The sequence below is a fragment of the Pongo abelii genome, chromosome 19, assembly GCF_028885655.2.
Source record: "Pongo abelii isolate AG06213 chromosome 19, NHGRI_mPonAbe1-v2.0_pri, whole genome shotgun sequence".
Taxonomy (NCBI): Eukaryota; Metazoa; Chordata; class Mammalia; order Primates; family Hominidae; genus Pongo; species Pongo abelii.
In genome coordinates, this window is record NC_072004.2 from 58,484,242 (window position 1) to 58,505,202 (window position 20,961).

At 46.1% G+C, this 20,961-nt stretch overlaps 1 protein-coding gene across 7 annotated transcripts in view; it reads right to left on the bottom strand.

Moving 5' to 3' along the window:
* The window catches only part of MSI2 (musashi RNA binding protein 2), a 429,533-nt gene that overhangs the window by 293,115 nt on the left and 115,457 nt on the right, over positions 1-20,961 (bottom strand). The window lies entirely within an intron of this gene.

The window sequence follows — 20,961 nt, forward strand, 5'->3', positions numbered from 1 at the left end:
GCCCCTGGCCCCCAGTGCTCACCACACAGTGATTCAGACCCACTATGGGGAAGACCCCAAAGACTTTCTCAAGTGTTTGAATGATTACCAATACACTGATGCAATTAAAACCCATAATCTTTTACAACAGTGCTATTAAGCAAAATTAAGTAAGAAACCTTCACTGTTGTTGAATCTGCGAGGAAGTCGTGCATTTCTGCATACAAAAGAGGCCCCTCTAAAGCCCCAGCATGAGAAAGGCAGCCAAAGCAGATTCTTAATAAACCTCAGAAGGAGGTGGGAAAGAAAGAGCCAGACGGGATGGTGGGGTTGGTATGAACTCAGTCTTTCCATCTGCGCCTGTCACTCCAGCAGTGGGAGCCTGAGTCGCCCACCCAGGGTGGAATTCTTCTGAAGACGCACAGATGACTCACGGTGAGGGGTAGGGCCCCAGAAATGGTGGCACGATGGTCTCAGGGCCCCATGACTAAGGCACAGGCCCAAGGTCATTCTGCCTACAGAAATGATACAAATACAACAATAATAGGAAGTTTCCATTTTCAAGCACATCTATGTATACTGAGACATGCTAAATAACTGACCCTGGTTTCTCAGATGAGGTTGGGTCAAGTCTCCTAACAGTTCTGAGCCTTATTTTCTCCGTTCTATAAAACAGGCCTAGGACCCTGGCTGAAATAACACAAGCTGAAACAACAAATGTGAAATTGTAACCCTGAGAACACCATCCACACAAGGGTTCTGTCACCTCCAGCGCAAACCTTTCTCCCAGCTTCTCCTCCTGGCTGGAATCTCCTCAGTGCCTATTTCCAGGCTGAGAAATGCCTGAGGCTCTTCACACCGGCTGTGCTCAGGGTAAAAGAAACCAGCCCAAGTACAGGCTGCAGGATTTAGGAACACACAACCTTGGTGACAAGCTCAGAGCTCCCAAATTGCTCTTTTCCCAAAACATTTCCATTTATCTCGGTAGCAACTACCAGGGAAAATGGTTTCTACACAAAAGTTGAACATCTCAAAGTTCCCTGTAAACAGAAGTAAATAGCCCACCCCCTGATCTATCATCTTGGGGAACCTCTGATTCCTTCACTATGACATTTGGGAAACATCACAGACAGGCTGAGAAACCATGTTAGAAGGAATGGCTGAGACTACAGACCCTCGGATACATGACAACTTAAGGAAAACCAAGCTTCAGAGAGAAGCCAGCCCAAGAGAGGATTTCCAGAGCCCATCTCTCCAGTAAACTGGGAGCCACCTGCCAGAACGAGGCCTGTTCTCATCAGCAACAATCTGACCTGCTCTTCTTAGGAGAGAGCGCATAAAAACTTTGCTGGTAGGCAGGTTCTAAAGCCAAGTTACCCCATCCCCCAAACCCTCCAGTTGATTTCAAGAAAAGAACAAATGGCAGCCTCAACCCTTAGCCTTGATTACCTTCATTACCATATTTTAGATGTACATGGCAATCAGTTTCTGATGAGCAAGTTTTACCTAATCCACACACTGACACTCCTGTAGTGCAGAGGTTCTCAATTCTGGCTGCACATTCGCATGGCCTGCGGGGTGGGGGTCGTTAAAACTTACTGATACCTGGGCCCCACCCTCAGGGATCTCACTGGTTCAAGGTGAGCCCTGGGCATCAGTATTTTTAAACATTCACCAGAACATTCTAATTTGCAGCCAGGGCTCTGTAAGAAGCTGCTTCTGCCATCTAACGGGAAAAATGGCAAGGATGGAGGCCTCAACAAAAGCCAAGTTTTTTGAGACAGGGTCTCGCTCTGTCACCCAGGCCAGAGGCCACTGGCATGATTATAGCTCACTGCAGCCTTAACTCCTGAGCTCCAGTAATCCTCCCATCTCAGCGTCCTGAGTAGAAGAGACTACAAGCACACACCCACATCTGGCTTTTTTTTTTTTTTTGGTAAAGACAGGGTCTGGCTATGTTACGCAGGCTGGTCTCGAGCTCCCGGCTTCAAGTGATCCTCCTGCCTCAGCTTCTCAAAGGGCTGGGATTACAGGAGTGAACCACCAGGCCTGGCCTTCAGATTCTTGTTCATTAAAACCCTTGCTGAGCATGAGGAATGAAGAGCCCCAGAAGAGCAGAAGGAACCTGGGATTTGAACAAGAAACTGCTGGACTTGAGTCCTAGCTGGGTAATTTTAAGCAAACTATGCATAAAGTGGGGGCAATACCTATATGTCACAGAGCTGCTGTAAGCATCAAATTATTTTAATGCAGCTGGCACATAGTAGGTGTTGAAAAAAGGTTTGCTGAGTCTTGAGAAAGACCAAGAGGGTAAGAAAAGAAATGGCAGCAGAGTGTCTCCAGTGGCAAGCCATGTTCATTAATCCACTCTCTCATCAAACCTGTTGTGAGGACCCACTATGTGCCAAGCACTGCATGAGACCTCATCTCTGCTCCAAAGATGCTTACATTCAAGTAAGAGCCTGTGTTATTTCTAGTATGGTGGAGCTGTGAGAGCACAGGGCTGGGCATGACCTACAGCTTAAAGGTTAGCAGGGGAGACCCAGGAAGAAAGGGGAGAAGGGCCTTTGCAGCCTGTCTGGCAGAAGGACTGTTAGTGGTCCCAAAAGACTGCAGCATAAGACATTGTGGGATGCAAGGAGGGTAGGCCAAGCCCAACGGGAAGGCTGAATCTCTGTGGGGTTTAAACAGGAGAGTGACTTTTCAATCCAGCTATTAAAAAGAAGAACAGGGGGCTTGGGCGCATGGCTCACGCCTGTAATCCCAGCACTTTGGGAGGCCGAAGCAGGTGGATCATGAGGTCAGGAGTTCAAGACCAGCCTGGCCAATATGGTGAAACCCCGTCTCTACTAAAAATTAAAAAATTGGCTGGGTGTGGTGGCACACGCCCGTGGTCCCAGCTACTTGGGAGGCTGAGGCAGAAGAATTGCTTGAATCTGGGAGGCGGAGGTTGCAGTGAGCTGAGATGGCGCCACTGCACTCCAGCCTGGGTGACAGAGTGAGACTCTGTATCAAAAAAAGGAAAAAAAAAAAAAAAAGAAGAAAAAGAGCAGGGGCTAGGCACAGTAGCTCACACCTGTAATCTCAGCACTCTGGGAGGCTGAGGCAGGTGGATCACTTGAGGTCAGGAGCTTGAGACCAGCCTGGCCAACATGGCAAAACTCCACCTCTACTAAAAATACAAAAATTCGCCAGGCGTGGTGGTACACATCTGCAATCCCAGCTACTCGGGAGGCTGAGGCATGAGAATCACTTGAACCCAGGAGGCAGAGGTTGCAGTGAGCCAAGTTGGCACCACTGCACTCCAGCCTGGGTGACAAAGCAAGACATCTCCAAAAAAAAAAAAGAAAAAGAAAAAGAAAAAAGAAGAGCAGGGCCACTGGGTGGGGAGGCTGGGTGATCTTAACACTTAGATGTTGACAAGGAAGTAGAGAAAAAGGCATGAACCAGGAGCAAGACACCTGGACAGCAGTCCTAAGCAACCCGCATGCGGGCTGGGATTAGCTCCCCCACCAGCAGGTCCCTTCTTGCCCAGCTATTCTACTGTTCCAGAAACACCCCAGGAGCAAGAGAGCAAGTGGGGGCAGGTGGGGAAGGCATAAGAAGCGATAAGCACATTGCACCCTGGGCGCAGTGGTCTTTGGAAATACACTCAGCCATCTGTTAAGTCATAAATTTTACCTATCAAGAAAAAAAGTCAAATTCCCCCCAGCCCAGATATACTGATCTGGCCCCTTCCATCCTCCACAAGTAACTTCCTTTGAGGGAAAAGGGGGAAACGCAAAGAAGGGCTTGTAGTAAAAGAGAGAGGCCAAAATCATCATAAGCAAGTCTCTCTGCCTTTTATTGAATGTCTCACCCCTCTAAAGACGGAAGATGATTTTTCCAAAGATGATTTTTCAAGAGGGCCATAGAGGCTGAATAGAGCATCAGATTTGAAGATTTTGGAGATTGGAAGGCCAGGTTCCAATCCCAGTGCCCTGAGCAGGCTGAAAGAGTGGAAAGAGGACAAACTCAGGCAACCTGATCCTGTCATGCATTTTACTAGGTGATCACTGCAAGTGACTGAGCTTCTCTAAACTTGTTCCTTCTTCTACAAAATGGGATTAAAACAGATAACACATGAAACATGCTTATTTGGAATGGACTGGAATGACAGGCACACAATTAAGTCCCTCTTCCCCCTCCCCACCACCTTCCCTTCCCCACTAGTGACTTCACATCTGTCTGTTCATCTGTGAATGGGGATCAAACCTTCCCTGCCTGTTTTATAGGCTAAACAACAGAAGGAAAAGTACTTGGAAAAGGCATGACACACACTCTGTAAATTAAATACTAATTATTATGAATTCTACTACCCTTGATTTCTCAGACACCACCTTGAATCAATCCATCTCCAGCCCATCAACTTCCAGTGGTTAGAGATGCTCCAGCAAAAATGATATGCTATCTCAACACAAGGCAGTGTCTTTATCTGCCTTAACCTAGGTAGCTCCTGACCCTGTAAAGAATAACAGACTGTTGCACATTAGGAAGATCACTCTCTATGAGATAAAGCTGGCCATGCCTCGGAGGTAATATTTCTCTGCTGCACCAATATCCTAATACATCCGTGCTCTCCACATGCCAGGAACATATTTCTGTAAGTCCTCACATAAAAGAAAACTTATTTTCCAGAGGGATAAACAGAAGAGAAAAGGAAACAACAGTCGCAGCAAAAATATCACCAATCAAACAGAACTCAGTCCGCCAGGAACTTTACTAAATGTGTAGTGTTACAGATGTTTTATAGCCATGATGTCTGTTCTATTTAAAACACTTGCACTAGGCCAACCAAACAATGAAAAAGAAAAAAGGAAAAGATATATTCCCCAATGCGCCCAACCCAGCTAACTGGTCTGGGATGGCTGTTTATTGAGGCAAAGAGGCAACTGGGGACCTGTAGCTGTCAGCCAGAACATGGAGGGCTCATTTTGTAGTTCACCCTGGAGGGCTGTCAAATCAGACACATGGCCCAGCAAATGGCGTGTGGCTCTCTCTGAAGGGCACTTCTGCCTGGAAGCCCAGGGTCTTCTAAGGGGAAATTTCCCTGCACCTGGCAAGCACTTAACAAAATCTCGTTCCCTTCCCTCAAGAAAGAAAAATCTATACAGTTAAACCTCATTTGTCCAACAACACTTAATCATTCCCTCCACAAACATTTGTTGAGTGTCTGCTACGTACAAGGTACTGGGCTAGGGACTCACAGTCAAATCAGCTGCCATCAGGATGCCCCTCAGAAGGTGTGCTTCATAAGGGAGGGCCATGGTCAATGCACTCTCCAGCATGGAAGCTTCAGAAGGGAGGGCCGTGGTCAATGCACCCTCCGGAATGGAAGCTTCAGGAGGGCCATGGACAATGTCCCCTCCACAATGGAAGCTTCAGAAGGGAGGGCCATGGTCAATGTCCCCTCCAGCATGGAAGCTTCAGAAGGGAGGGCCGTGGTCAATGTCCCCTCCAGAATGGAAGCTTCAGAAGGCAGGGCCGTGGTCAATGTCCCCTAAAGCATGGAAGCCTCAGAAGGGAGGACCGTGGTCAGTGTCCCCTCCAGAATGGAAGCTTCAGAAGGGAGGGCTATGGTCAATGTCCCCTCCAGCAGGAAAGCTTCAGAAGGGAAGGCTGTGGTCAATGTCCCCTCCAGCATGGAGGCTTCAGAAGGGAGGGCCGTGGTCAATGCACCCTCCAGAATGGAAGCTTCAGAAGGGTTGTGGTCAATGCACCCTCTAGAATGGAAGTTAAGGACTTGCATCTGTTTGGTGCACCCCTGTATTCCTAGCACCTAAAAGAATGCCTAGCACATGGTAGGCATTCAATAAATATGGGTTGGACAAATACTGGATGAATGTTCCCTGTTCTGAATTACTCTGTGGATTATTCTAGGTTCCTGGACACCCTACTTGTTTTCTCTCTTTCCCCTCAGGTAATCCCAAACACTCCTCACTGCTACGCTGGGCACAAGCACTAAGAAGATAAAAAGCTTTGTTCCTACGAAGAACAGCTGGCCAAAGTTCTGTTCAGCAGCCACTGAGGACCCAAGCAGAAAGTGCCACAATCAGAGGATGATGTTAGAAGATGAAGTTAGAACATCAGAAGATGAAGTTAGATGAAGTCAGACAAACCCTTTCAGGCTACTTGGACACGCACAGCTGGTGATTCGATAGGGGCATCTTTATATCTAAAAAAGACCATTGGTGACTCTTGATAAGAAATCAGTCAAAAGGTCAAGTAAAACAGGGAAGGGCCGGAAACCACTGGCATTCATAGATTCTAGGACAATTGTCATTGTCTGTATTACCTACTCCTGATTCATTCCAATCGACATCAACCATTAATGAGCACCTAACAGGCACTGGGATCCCAAACTGCAAGATTTCGTTCTGTGCCCTTGAAGATCTCCCAGACACCTGACACACACCATGGTATGGTATGCAAAAGAGACAGGCATAATAAAATGGTTATCTGAAGCTGCTAAATTTGAGGGTAATTTGTTCCACAGCAACAATAACTATAACACAGAAGTCAGGCCAGTCAGGGAAATATGATGAACTCTGTCAGTAGAGTCAGGGCAGGCTTGAAAGAGGAGATGCTTGGCTAGGGTTTGAAATGATGAGCAGCAGGAGTTTTTTTCTTTTGTTTTTTGTTTTTTGAGACAGAGTTTTGCTCTTGTTGCCCAGGGTGGGGTGCAATGACACTATCTCAGCTCACTGCAACCTCCAACTCCCGGGTTCAAGCGATTCTCCTGCCTCAGCCTTCTGAGTAGCTGGGATTACAGGCATGTGCCACCATGCCTGACTAGTTTTTTGTATTTTTAGTAGATGGGGTTTCACCATGTTGGCCAGGCTGGTCTCGAATGAGCAGGAGTTTTTCAGGAAGACAAGAGAGAAGGGCAGACAGAGTCACAGCAGCATGGAATATCATTGCTTGTTTCAGGCACTAAACTTTTGGATTGCTAGAAATCAAGTGAAAAGGAGGGTCTGAGGGGAGATGAGGATGGAGACATGAACAAGGGTTATATCACAAGGAGTCTTGCAGACCATAACAAAGAAGATTGGACTTCATCCTGTAGACAAAGGGTAACCATTTTAAGCTGGGGAATAACATGACCAGCTTTGTGTTTTAGATAGGTTATTCTGTAGAGGATGGATCTGAGAGGTTGAAAATAGAGCCTATAAGAACAGTTAGGAGCTTATCATAATAGTTCAAGATGAAGGGACCCTGAACTAAAGCAAGGATCATTTGCATAACAAAGAGGGAAAAGATTTAAGAGAGAGTAGGAGACAAAATTATCAGGACTGGGTAAATGGCCAAAGGCAGAAAGGAGGGAGAGGGAGGGGTCTTGAGTTTACTGGGTGGCTGATGGTGGTGTCACCAATTGAGATAGGGGATGCAGAAGCAGCAGGCTTGCAGAGGAAAGATAAATGTGTTCACTTTGAGTATGTTAAATTTTCAGTGTCTGTAGGACAATCTGTGTATCTGCTCTGGAACTCAAGAGAAAGATCAGACTAAATTCACCAACGTCTAGTGGCCACTGAAATCATGGGAGTGGATGCGATGATGGGGTAGAGTAAAAGCAAGGACAAGAACAGTTTCAGGAGTTAGCCAGCATCTTTTGGAAACCCAAAGCACCACTCACTGAACTAGGGGAGGAGGAAGAAAAACTGCTTTGCCAATTGCAGCACATGGTTCCTTGGTCTCTGTCCCTCCCCTTGAGTCTGAGGGAGCTTCTGACTACTTCAACCAACAGAGGACAGCAGAAGGGATGAACGTGAATTTCCATGCTGAGTCATAAAAAGGTGCTGCAGCTTCCAGCTTGTTCACTGGAACACTTACACTTGGAGCCCTGAGCCACCAAGCAAGAAGTCCCACTCCTCTGAAAGCTACCATATTGTAAGGAAGCCCAACCACATAGACAGACCACATGTAGAAGCTCCATTCTTTGAAATCCCAGTTCAGGAGCCAGGCATATGAGTGAATAAGCCTTCAGATAATTCCAGCCCCTTGCCATCATGTCTCCCCTTGATTTCAAGTCTTCCCAGCTGAGGTCCTACACCAGGTAAAAAAGAAACCAGCTGTCCCTGCTATGCCCCATCCAAATTTCTGACCTGAGACTCCATGAGCATAATAAAATTGTTACCTGAAGCTGCTAAATTTGAGGGTAATTTGTTCCACAGCAACAATAACTATAACACAGAAGTCAGGCCATTTCAAATAGAAAAGAAGGGTCAACGGTGTTCAATATCACAAAGATGTTTAGTAGGATGAAGAGTCAATTTTCAGTTTCACTGGATCCAGATCTCAGCCACACACTTCCCACGATGGATCTGGGTGCTTGCTGGGCCAGCAGTCTACATGCAGCTATCAGCAAACTCTGAGCTGCCACGTGAGCAACTCTCCCAGACAGGCCCATGGGTGCACCAAGCCGTGGAGTGACTTGGCAGTCTCTGGTTAGTTGTAAGTATTCACTGAGGGTAAACCTCACTGCTGATAGCAGCTGGCATTGAAAGATTTATCCATAAATATAATAACCACCCCCAAGGCACACCACCATATGCTTGTGGTGGTCAACTCTGCCTTTAGAAAGGTAGGAGTCTAAAATGTCAGTTTTTTCTGGGTAGAAATGATTTCTATTTTATTATTTTATTTTTTTAGACAGAGTCTCGCTCTGTTGCCCAAGCTGGAGTGCAGTGACGCAATCTTGGCTCACTGCAACCTCCGCCTCCTGGGTTCAAGCGATTCTCCTGCCTCAGCCTCCCAAGTAGCTGGGATGACAGGCACGCACTGCCACGCCTCACTAATTCTTTTTTGTATTTTTAGTAGAGACAGGGTTTCACCACATTGGCCAGGCTGGTCTCGAACTCCTGACCTCAGGTGATCCGCCCGCCTCGGCCTCTCAAAGTGCTGGGATTACAGGTATGAGCCACCGCACCCAGCCTAGAAATGGTTTTCATATCTATTATCATTGTAAATGTCAGTAGTTCCAAACAGCCACCTTAAAACAGGCTGATGGGCGATGTATTTTTAAGAGGCCTTTCTTGCCCTTGCCAAAGGCCCTCCTCCTCTTCCTAGGCAAAATCTGAATTCTTAAAACTCAGGGCACATCTAAAACTATGATAATCTTGTATAGTTGTTCTCCAAGTGGCATCTGTGGCTCAGAACAACTCATTTCCTGTCCAGCCATTAAGTCTCTGGGTCTCTGTCCTTGCTGGGAAATGAAGCATTCCTCTGCCTGGCCACAGACCCTGTTCTACAAGCCTCCTTGGTCCTCCACCCTGTTCCTGCTGTTCACAGGCCCTTTCTTCCCCAAGCCTTCTCTGTGTCCAAAGTGAATCCAGGGCAAATGAACATGTTCAAACACAGGGACTGAGACACCTGGGACATAGCAGAGTACTCAGTCTGCACAAAGAGATGCCTAGAAATAGAATAAGAGCCAATGGTACAATTACCCAAAGGAGAGACCTGATCTTACTAGACTTTTGCTTTCTCAAAATTTCATCATAAGAAATTTGGCTTAGTTTTAACTGTCCTTTAATAAATACAATTTCTGAGCAGCTACTTGGAATGAATCTCTATGGGAAGAACAGAAGTAATAACTGGGACCACTGTCCTCGTGGGTGGAGGGGTAATATCTTAATCAGGGAGGCAGGATATCTGCAGAGCCATCAAAAATTGACAGCAGGGTTTTCTAGCCCTTTGTTATCAGTTTCCCAACTAACATTGAAGCTCCATCGTCCTGTTCTGTCGACCCTCTATGCTCCAGCCACATGTCTCTGACCACTGCTCACATTTCCACACCCCAGACCTTCATTCAAGCTGTTCCCTCACCCAGGAATATCCTCCCACCTGTCTTTACCTCCTATCACGATTCTCAGACCCTCAAGTCTTGGTCCAAATGTCTGTGCTCAAATGTCACCGTCTCCACTCGGCCTTCCTTGACTACTCTATTGAAAACTTCAATTCCACCCACACCTCAGCACTCCCTAGACCTTCTCCCGGCCTCTCATCTTCTAGCACATTCTATAATTTGCTTGTTTTATTTCTCATCTGTCCCCCTCCTACCAGAAAGTAAGCTTTCTGGTCAGGAATTTTGTCTGTTTTGTCCACAGATGTATTCCCAGTACCTGGGCCATTCAGTGACATGCAATAAATATTTGCTGAATGAATGAATGACCATCCTAAAGCATCTCCCTAACACCCCTCAGTCACATACACTATTCTTTTCTCTACACCTACACAGGATGTAAACTATTCCTGAAGAGTGGCATTTCATTTCATTCTGCTTCCTATTATCACTAAGTATTTACCCATTAGGTTTAAGTTCCTTGAAGGCAGAGACCATGTCTTTTCATCTTTGCATCCCCCAAAGCACTGGTGGTGCTCAAGTATATAGTCTATTGAATTTAACTTAAAAATCAAATTGCGTGGAAAATAGGCAAAGAATGCACAAGCTCACATGACTCTACACCTAAGTGATTTCTCAAGCCTTTTCTTGTGAGCAGAACACAGTGCCAGGGCCTCTGAAGATACAAAGATAAGCAAGATGCACACAGACTAGCACCAGCCACACATGGCTACCGAAGTTAAATTGTAAATTAATTAAAATGAAGTGCCATTAGCAATTCAGTTCATGGTCATCCTAGCCACATTTCAAGTACTCCATGCCCACGTGCATTAGGATGAGCATTTCCTCCATCACAGAAAGTTCTATAGGACAGCAGTGACACCGACAGTCTTGCTCTCAATATGCAACCTGCTACTGGGGCATACAGAACAGGAACAAGAAGGACCAGGGGGAACAATAAGGTAACAGGTCCTAAAAGAACCAACAGAGACCAAAGGGCTGGGAGGAGAGAGGGTCACTGCCTTAGGGAGAGAAGAAAGCAGAGGAAGCTTCAAGGAAGGGGAGATGTTTGAGATGACCCATTTAAAAATGGGTGGGTTTGGCCATGCACGGTGGCTCACGCCTATAATCCCAGCACTCTGTGAGGCTGAGACAGGCAGATTGCTTGAATCCAGGAGTTCAAGACCAGCCTGGGCAACATGGTGAAACCCTGTCTCTAAAAAAAATACAAAAATTAGCCAGGTGTGGTGGTACACCTGTAGTCCCAGCTACTTGGGAGGCTGAGGTGGGAGGATTGTTTGAGTTCAGGAGGTTGAGGCTGCAGTGAGCCATGATCATGCCACTGCCCTCCAGCCTGGACAACAGAGTGAGACCCAGTCTCAAAATAAAAATAAAATTGGAAAGTAAATGGGTAGGGTTTTCCAGGCAAAAGAAAGGGAGGTCAGGCCAAGGAAGAGCCACTGCTGTGGGAGCTGGGGGTATGTGTAAGATGTGGGTCAGCGGAGCCAGAATTCCAGGCCAGGACTGCTGTAGACCCCCTGAGAACCTGGATGGGGGAGCACAGACAGACCACCACAGAGAAAGCCAGAAGGATAACTCGATGCCAAGATGTCCATGGGTAACAGGGACATCAGCACACACAGAAGTGAGAGAAGGGACACACCTGGTAGTGTCAGGTATAGGACTAGCCAACTACTTTACCCTTGGTGCTGGAGGAGTAACAGATGTCCAAATTCAAAGCACCCAGGTGCTCACAAAAGCAGAACCCCCCTGCCCTCTTAGACTGTTAGTATCTAGAAGGCAAAACCCACATCCACTTGGTTGTTTGGGGGTAGGGGGCTGAAGGACTAACCCTTTAAGCCAGCACATTTCACCAAGGAATGTCTAAAGACCTCACTTTGAATAAATCCCAGTGAGCACTTATAGGTCCCCCAGCTTGCCCCCGCTTCACTCTCCCTGTTAGGAAGCCAGAACGATGGGGGCCCTCCAAGTTTCTAACTTGCTGACAAGCACCGCTCCTAACCAAAATGAAAGTCTGGGTGGCTCTGCCTCAGAAGCCAACGCTTAGAAACCCAGGGGCACACACTCCACTCAAGTTCAGCAGGCCTGCCTTCCACGGTCCCGCCCAGGCCGCCCGCTGTGGGTTAAAGACTTGATTTATGCACACTCTGGGGGCTCAGCATGGACCGATTCCAGACGTGGAACGGGGCCTTAACCAGGTGCTTAAGATGCAGGGCACAACGTGGTTAATGCTATTGTGGGTGGCTCCACAAAGACGCGGGTGCGTTTTAGCAAACGGCTAATAATAAGAGCGGGAAGAGGGGAGAGGTAGAAAAAGTCATCCTGGCATTGGCTGAGGTTCATCCTCCTCCCCCCCCAGCACGGGCACCTCTGTGACAACTTGCTTCTATCTCCAATTAGCCCGTTTTCAGCAGCCAGTACCCAATATGCTAGGCCTTCTATTCAAGAGCCTTTATCTAACATGCACATACTTCGCAGAAAAGAAAAAGGAAAAGGAAAAAAAAAATAAAGAAAGAAAAGACAAGAAAAGAAAGGATTTCTAAAGTGGCCAGGCCAAAAAAGAGAAGTTGGGAGGGGTGGGGAGTCACCATATTCGAGAACAAAGAAAACTCTGGAAACCCCTGGAAGAGCCCTGCCTGCCTCTTCCTATTAAACAATCAAGAGCTGACCGGGTGCTGAACGCATAGCCACTGAGGAGGGTTAAGAGGGCGAGGGGCCACTCCGGGGGCCCCACTTCTCTCCCCACAGCATGCAGCAGGCCCCTTATCGCCAGCCTGCAGGACAGCAGGGGCCTCTGCCTGTTTCAAGAGGAGACTGTGGTGAGAGGTAAAAGGGAGGAGAAGCCAATCCGAGAAGTAACTTCCTGACGGCCGACAGCTGACATTCTTAACTGAACACAGGATATGCCAAGAAAGTATCAGGCCTGGCTTTTCTCTCCCTGATAGATGACAAAGCAAAAAAAAAAAAAAAAGAAGAAGAAGAAGAAAGAAAACGAAAAAACAACCGCAGCCACACACACATCTCATAAATCACGACTTTTATTGAAGGCTTCGCCACATAATAGCAACAGTCAAATTGAATAAAGACACCCTTCCATAAAGTACCAGTGAGAGACCACATCTCCCCCAGCCCAGGCTGGGCGGGAGGGAAAACTCAACCCTGACTCAGAGAAGGGTTTGGGGAAAGCAGATCGAGTAGTAGAGACAGGTGGTGGTTTTTTTAGGTTTTTCTCAAAACACGGAAATCCGGCAGCCAAGAGAAGTGGGGTGAGCTGAGAGCAGGGCCACACGAGATCACAACAAATGCATGAGGGAGGATGTCAGGGTTTTGTTCCTGAAGGGTCCGGGGTGGGTGAGTTTGATGAGGGGATGGAGAGTGAAATAACAGCTTCTGGTCGGTCTGCAGAACACACGCAAAAGAGCAAAAGCAAGATGGACCCAGGTAGGCAACTGAACCCTGTCAGAGGACTGCAGACCCCAGACTCAGGCTGATGGCTCACATATAACACAAACTCAGCCACTTAGCACAGGTAGCATTTTGAGCCCACGTCGCTGTGAGAAGAATGCAGCTTCCACTCATTTACTGTCCCAGTCATTCCACATCTGGTGCAGAGTCACAGAGGGGTAATTCAGTTTGGGGCAAGCCCTTCCTCATGGGTGGCTGGTTCACTCTGGAACCTTCTCCCCAGTGGACCACACTCAAAGCCTGGTACGCCAACACCCCTAAACTTGGGCAAACTAAGAAATTAAGAAAATAAACAAGAAATGGGCCGGGCATGGTAGCTCACTCCTGTAATCCTGCACTTTAGGAGGCTAAGGCAGGCGGATGGCTTGAGGCCAGGAGTTCGAGACCCCCCTGGCTAATATGGAGAAACCCTGTCTCTACTAAAAATACAAAAATTGACCAGGCACAGTGGCTAATGCCTATAATCCCAGCACTTTGGGAGGCCAAGGCAGGCAGATCACTAGGTCAGGAGTTCGACACCAGCCTGGCCAACATGGTGAAACTCCACCTCTACTAAAAATAGAAAAATTAGCTGGGTGTGGTGGCGTTTGCCTGTAATCCCAGCTACTAGGGAGGCTGAGGCAGGAGAATTGCTTGAACCCGGGAGGCGGAGGTTGCAGTGAGCCGAGATCCCATCACTGCACTCCAACCTGGGCAACAGAGCGAGACTCCATCTCAAAAACTAAAAATAAAAACAAAAAACAAAATTTAGCCGGGCATGGAGGTACACACCTGTAATCCCAGATACTCAGGAGGCTGAGGCTACAGTGAACCAATGTTGCGTGTGCCATTGCACTCCAGCCTGGGACACGACAGAGCAAAACTCCATCTCAAAAAAAAGAATGTCCCTAATGCCTTCACTGTTTTTTTTTTTTTTTTTTTTGAGATGACGTCTCACTCTGTCACCCAGGCTGGAGTGCAGTGGTGCAATCTTGGCTCACTGCAAGCTCCGCCTCCCAGGTTCAGGCCATTCTCCTGCCTCAGCCTCCCGAGTAGCTGGGACTACAGGCGCACACCACCACGCCCGGCTAATTTTTTGTATTTTTAGTAGAGACGGGGTTTCACCATGTTGGCCAGGATGGTCTCGATCTCCTAACCTCGTGATCCACCCGCCTTGGCCTCCCTAAGTGCTGGGATTACAGGCGTGAGCCACTGCGCCCGGCCATGCCTTCACTTCTGAAATGGGATGGGGTGAGTGGAAGAGAGGTTCTATCTAGTTCTATCCTCCTTCTTGTCTACTACTCATCAAAACAAATTAGCTTTTTTTTTTTTAAAGTAATGAAGAGCAAGGGGGAACAAATGAATGCATGTCTTTCCAAATTCTGCCATTTGCAGAATCCAGGGAAATACAGTCAAATATTTTGGAAGTCCTTGTCGTAAAGATGATGACTTCCATAGGGCAGGTCACTGAGAAGGTGAAGGGGCATGAAGCTCTGAGCACAGGAGGCCTCCCTTCCAAAAACACTTGCTGGACTGAACTGTGGAGAATCCCTGCTCAACTGGGCACAGCCCCAAATTCCCTGTCCTTTCCCCGACACAAAATTCCAACTGTGGAGCCAGCCACAGTGACGTAACACATGAGGTGATGTAACAGGGCAGAAGGATATCTAAGGAAAGAAGTGGATGCCCTGATTCAAGTCAGAGTTAAAGATTAGCAGACTCGTACCTGAGGGCAGTCAGGCTTGGCTCATTCCTTCCTTCTGAACTGACTATCCCAAGTACCTTAAAAAAGGCATTTGTGGGCCGGGCGCGGTGGCTCACGCCTGTGGTCCCAGCACTTTGGGAGGCCGAGGTGGGCGGATCACAAGGTCAGGAGATCGAGACCATCCTGGTAAACACAGTGAAACCCCGTCTCTACTAAAAATACAAAAAATTAGCCAGGCGTGGTGGCGGGCGCCTGTAGTCCCAGCTACTTGGGAGGCTGAGGCAGGAGAATGGCATGAACCCGGGAGGTGGAGCTTACAGTGAGCCGAGATCCTGCCACTGCACTCCAGCCTGGGGGACAGAGCAAGACTCCGTCTCAAAAAAAAAAAAAAAAAAGGCACTTGTAGGTCAACGTGACACCCAGAATGACCATGTTCTTCCCCTTTCCTGGGTCGGGGGTGGGAAGAACCCAGGGGAACGTGGGATCTTATTGACATGCAGGTCTTGGCAGCACATGTTGCCCAAAGGCAAAGAGCAGATATTCTCGAGTCTAGAAAGCAACTGAGATGCCACATTTTCCCAAAAGAGGAAGACGCTATTTCTGAAAGGCTAAGGTTGAGCCAATCAGCTGCTCATAAACAGAAAACTCTTCAAAGGGGTAAGGAAGACAATGGTGGGCCTCAGAATTTTTATTTCTGCTGTCTACCTTTAGGAGAATGGAAAAATCACAACTAAAAACCCAGATCTCCAGTCAATCTAGCAGAAGTTTCTCCAACTCCAGAACACAGGGTCATGAGAAGCCAGGGTCTCACCTGCCGTGCTTGGCCCATTTGACTGTGTGCCCTTCAGGGATTCCCTACCTAGGAGAGAAGGGATTTGAGCAATGAAAACCAAGTCCAAGTGGACACCAGCTTGCACTGAAGGAGAGGGCAATAAATTGGATCCAGACCTGGATAGGGTTCCCAGACCTGCTGTCTGCTGGCTACTTGGCCCTGAGCAAGACTTTTCATCCCTTTGAGCCTTAGTTTCCTCATCTATGAAATGGGACATTTCCAAAGTAATGTATACCTTTTCTCCAGGGATCAAATCAGATTCTATGTGAATGTGCTTTGTCAACCTGAAAGGGCACTGGAGGTATCAGTCTTGATGACCTGCCAAGCAACTCACCCATCACTTGTTCAAACATGTGATTTTCCTATCTCAGACATCCTGTAGCAGGGCCTGAGGGGAAACTGGAGCGAAGGAACTCTAATCCCACGTTGGCGTCAATAGCCGATCACCTAAAGCGAGAAATCTTCTCTCAGGAAGATAAGGGAACCCACATATCTAATTAAAGCAAGCAGCTGCACACAAGTTCAAAGGTGGGACAGGCTGACTCAGCCTGCTGCTCCTGGGCGGTCAGAGTGAGCATCAGCTAATGCGACCTGGGGTGCCTTGGCTACAGGAACAGACATCTAGCTGTAAGGGCAACACGAATGAAAGGAGAAGGATGGGGGCAGGGGAGTCTCGTTATCCTTTATCTCTAAATTTATCTCCTATTTGCACTCAACACCGCTCCCCATTCCCCGAAATGGTTGTATCTCAGAGTCCCCCAATATGTTCACTCAGAGTGGCCTCTGTGCCTCCGTTCTTGCTGGGCAGGCCTTAAATCCACTGCCTGAAGTCATTATTGAATTCTTAAGGAGGAGAATGTGATAATGTTACATCATCATCTCCTCTTCCTCCTCCTCAACTATTCCAAGAAGCTCTGGCTGGCTTCACAGCCCCACTCCCCACCCCGTGAGCCCATGGCTTCCATGCTGCCTGGCATACAATCCTCCATATTCCATCACCATTTCTACTTGCTCAGAAATTGTTTCCTGGCAAGGCTTCACCCACCTGAATAGGAAAATAAATGCCTCTGAAGATAGAACTGCATCTTTGCCTCTTGAGTTTCCTCTCCTCAGCTCCTGGCTCTATACCACAAAGCAGAATGTTTTACAAACCGCCACGTGGGAAGTGCGGCTCACCTACTTGACTAGCTAGAGGCCTGGGCAGGCTGCTGACCACCACTTGTCAGAGGCTTAAATTTGCTGATCACTACCCTTTGTGTCATCTCTCGCTCCATTTTTGACCCTCTATCTAGTGCTTTCTTCCTTCTTCTCCCATAAGTCTGATTTTCAATTTAGTCACGCTGGATGTTTGTGGATAAGCCTCACCATTTAGTAAAGATGCTACATTAACCCAGACAAATCTAAACTCAGAGCTGTGTGAACACCAGGCACTCAGCCACCACACCAACAAGCTGGCAATGACCAGGAAGAGCAAATAATGATGTTCGATCTTATGGGGAATGTTCAGGGGTGTCCTGAAGTCTCACTAGAGATGCTGAAGAGATGGAAACCAAGATGATCATTCCCATAGCAGGCAAAACTAGTGCTCTGGCTGCCATCTTGCCTAAAGCACATCCCAAATGTCAATTGTACATGGAATAAATGCTAAGTGGTTTCCTTGCTAGATCAAAGATAAGCATTTATTTATTTATTTATTTATGAGATGAAGTCTCACTCTACCACCCAGGTTGGAGTGCAGTGGCATAATCTCGGCTTACTGCAACCTCTGCATCCTGAGTTCAAGCACTTCTCCTGCCTCAGCCTCCCGAGTAGCTGGGATTACAGGCACTGCACCACCATGCCTGGCTAATTTTTTGTATCATTAGTAGAGACAGGGTTTCAGTATGTTGGCCAGGCTGGTCTCGAACTCCTGACCTCAGGTGATCCACCTGCCTCAGCCTCCCGAAGTGCTGGGATTACAGGCATAAGCCACTGTTTCTGTCAAGCATCTTTTTAAATTTTGGATTTTGAGGGAAAATGTAGGTTCCTCAATAGTATGAGGTAAATAAAACCAGGAAAAGGGCAGGAAAAAATATTGAGGAAGTTAAAGTTTTAGGGACAAATACCAGGATACAAGTTCAAGGGCTAGATAGGGAAACTTCAATACTCAAGTTAGAACTGGATTTGAATTGAATTTCAGTCACATTAAGTATAAACTACCACATACCACTTATGCCCAGGGTTGCAAAAACGCAACATGACTTCAAATGATACATCCTAAAACAATACAATGTAGTGCTGCCACCCTATTGACGCTATGTTTCTGCATATAGCTTCTGTCTTTGTCTGTCTTAAATTCTGGACAATTCTCTAGTTGTCTGGCTGCTTTTTTGTTTTTGTTTTTTGCTTCTCTGCCAGTCTACCTTACATGGCCATAACACAGAACTCAAGTCTATTTCTTATCATTTGATCTGTTTACTGAGTAGACATGGTAAATTGGTCCCCATCATCCAGTCCAACCTCCTCGCCATAAGCCTTTCTGTTATGCAGGATCTGGAAAATTAAGGAGTAATATTCCAGGTTCCCTTGCAGCTAGGTATGAAAGGGAAAGTAGTATATTCTGTACTTTAACTATTTCCCCTGGCAACATGGCCAGGGAGGTGTTAGGTTATTCTGCAGCAATATCCTGTGTCTCTACTGACTAGTCATGGAGAACCTATTTTGCTGGAGATCACAGCAGGACAGTGGCAGCCATGGAAGCCTTCGAATGGGGACAGTGTGGCCGTGGTTCTGAACCTGGCAGCTGTAGCATCATCTTCCCAATTTGGTGGGGACTTCCAGACGACAGAAGAGACAGTAGGTATTTGAAGACCCAGATCTGCTGCATGGCTCTGAGGGCTGTTCCCAAAAGCACAACCTAGAGGTTTCTGTATATCTCCTGATGATTTCTGGAAGCATTTTAATGCCCTCAAACAAATTCCTTTCTGCTTAAACCAGATGGGAGTGGATTCGGCTCTCTGCAACTGAAACTAGACTAACACATGGGCTTTGTTCTTGTTTTTAAAAATAGATCAATATCTCCATTTAAAAAGAAAAAAGGACACAAACTAGAACCTGAAATCTGTTTTGTTCCTAACTGGCTGATTGACCTGGGGTGAGGCAATTACTAATGTTTGTTGGGCCTCAGTTTTCTTATCTGTAAAATGAGAGGGTGAAATTTGATCTCCCAGGATTTTAACACACCTAATATTTGGTGATTTTTTTTTGACAGGCTGGAGTGCAGTGGTGCAATCTCAGCTCACTGCAACCTCCGTCTCCTGGGTTCAAGCGTGCCTCAGCCTCCCAAGTGGCTGGGACTACAGACACACACCACCACGCCCAGCTAATTTTTGTATTTTTTGGCAGAGACAGATATGTCTCTACCACTATGTTGGCCAGGCTGGTCTTGAACTCCTGACCTAAGGTGATCCACCTGCCTTGGCTTCACAAAGTGCCGGATTACAGGCGTGAGCCACTGTGCCCAGCCATATTTGGTAATTCTAAATCCAGATGCCCTTTACTTTCACAATTCTGAATTTATTTTTGCAATCAATTAATCAATATGATCGATCCCTCTCGGCAGGAAAAAAAAACAAAACTGTCCTCATTCTCATTGGGGTGGCGGATTTCAAATCACATTCAGAAACACCAGATTGCCAAGGTGAGAAAACTTCGTTTTCAACTGGAGCTGGACGTCTCCTTTGAAGCGTGAATAGGGGCGATGAACAGTATACCCTTTTACAGTTTCTTCTAGAAAGGGGAACACTACTATTGGTTTCTGTATCATTTATATTTTTTACAGCAGAAAGTATTCATTGATAATAAATTGTGTAATAAAAGAAACAGAAAATAGGCACAGCTGGTTTTCAAATTTCTGTTCATCTGTAACTTTTTTCCTCCAAAAAGAGAAAACATATCAATATGTTGACCATGATTATTTCTGTGTGGTGAGGTCTCAGGTTTCATTTTATTTTTCCTACTTTTTGACATTTTCCAAATTTGCCACATTTGTAAACCTAAGCGGTAAAAAGACAGCAGGAATCTTCCTCATTCTCTTCCCTCTTCCCACATCTGTGGTGGTGGTTTCTTGGAACAGTTACACTGAAAGTTCTGATTCAGAGGAAAACTATTTCCATCTTCCAACTTGGATAAATGTTAACCAAATAAGATACACAGGTGGGTAGGTCAGTGTGTTGAAGATAAGTAGGTAAGTAAACAAATAAACCCGAAAGAGAGAGCTTTGCCAAACTACACTGAAGAGGGCTATTTAAAATAAGCAATTTAGTCCAAGTTGATCCAAGAAACCCCAATCTTTTTAAATTAAGCCTTCCCCGTCAGCACAAATAAAAATGTTTACCATAAACACATCATTTTTACAAAAACAGTAATTTTTTTAAAATTAAGTTAATCTCTCAAACTTTTGGTGAGGTTAGAAAATAGTACCATTCTCCTTATCAGGGGGGCCAATGTAAGATAAAAAAAATTTTAAGAGATTATATATAAGTATATATATTATAAATTTTTTGATATTGTAAAGGAGATTATATATCTCATATATATAAGCTCCTTTATATATTTTTAATATATATTTATATGTAAAATCTCCTTCAAAATATCTATAGCCTTTAACCCCACAATTCCACTTCTAGGTAAACATATTAAGGAAGTGATCAGAGATGTTGCTAAGGAGTTATGCACAAGGATATTCCACAATGTTACTTACAATAATAATAAATCATTAGCCAGCTAACTATTCAATAACAGGCTTTGGTCAAATAAAGTATAATCATAAGTCACAATACCACATAGACAATAAAAACCACACCATAAAAACAGTGAATGAGGAAAATATGACAAAGTTATAAAGGCAGGTTAGCCAATGATTTGTGTGTGTGTGTATACCTGTGTCTCTATATAATTTTTTGCCCTTTTTTTTTTTTGCCATGAAAAAGGATAGAAAAAAATGTACCGAAATGTTCATAGCAGTTATCTCTGAATGGTAAATAGTGGCGTTGAGGGGATTTTTACTTAGTTCTTGCAGTTTTCCAAAATTTTCCCAAGTGTTTGTGATTGGAGGAACATGGC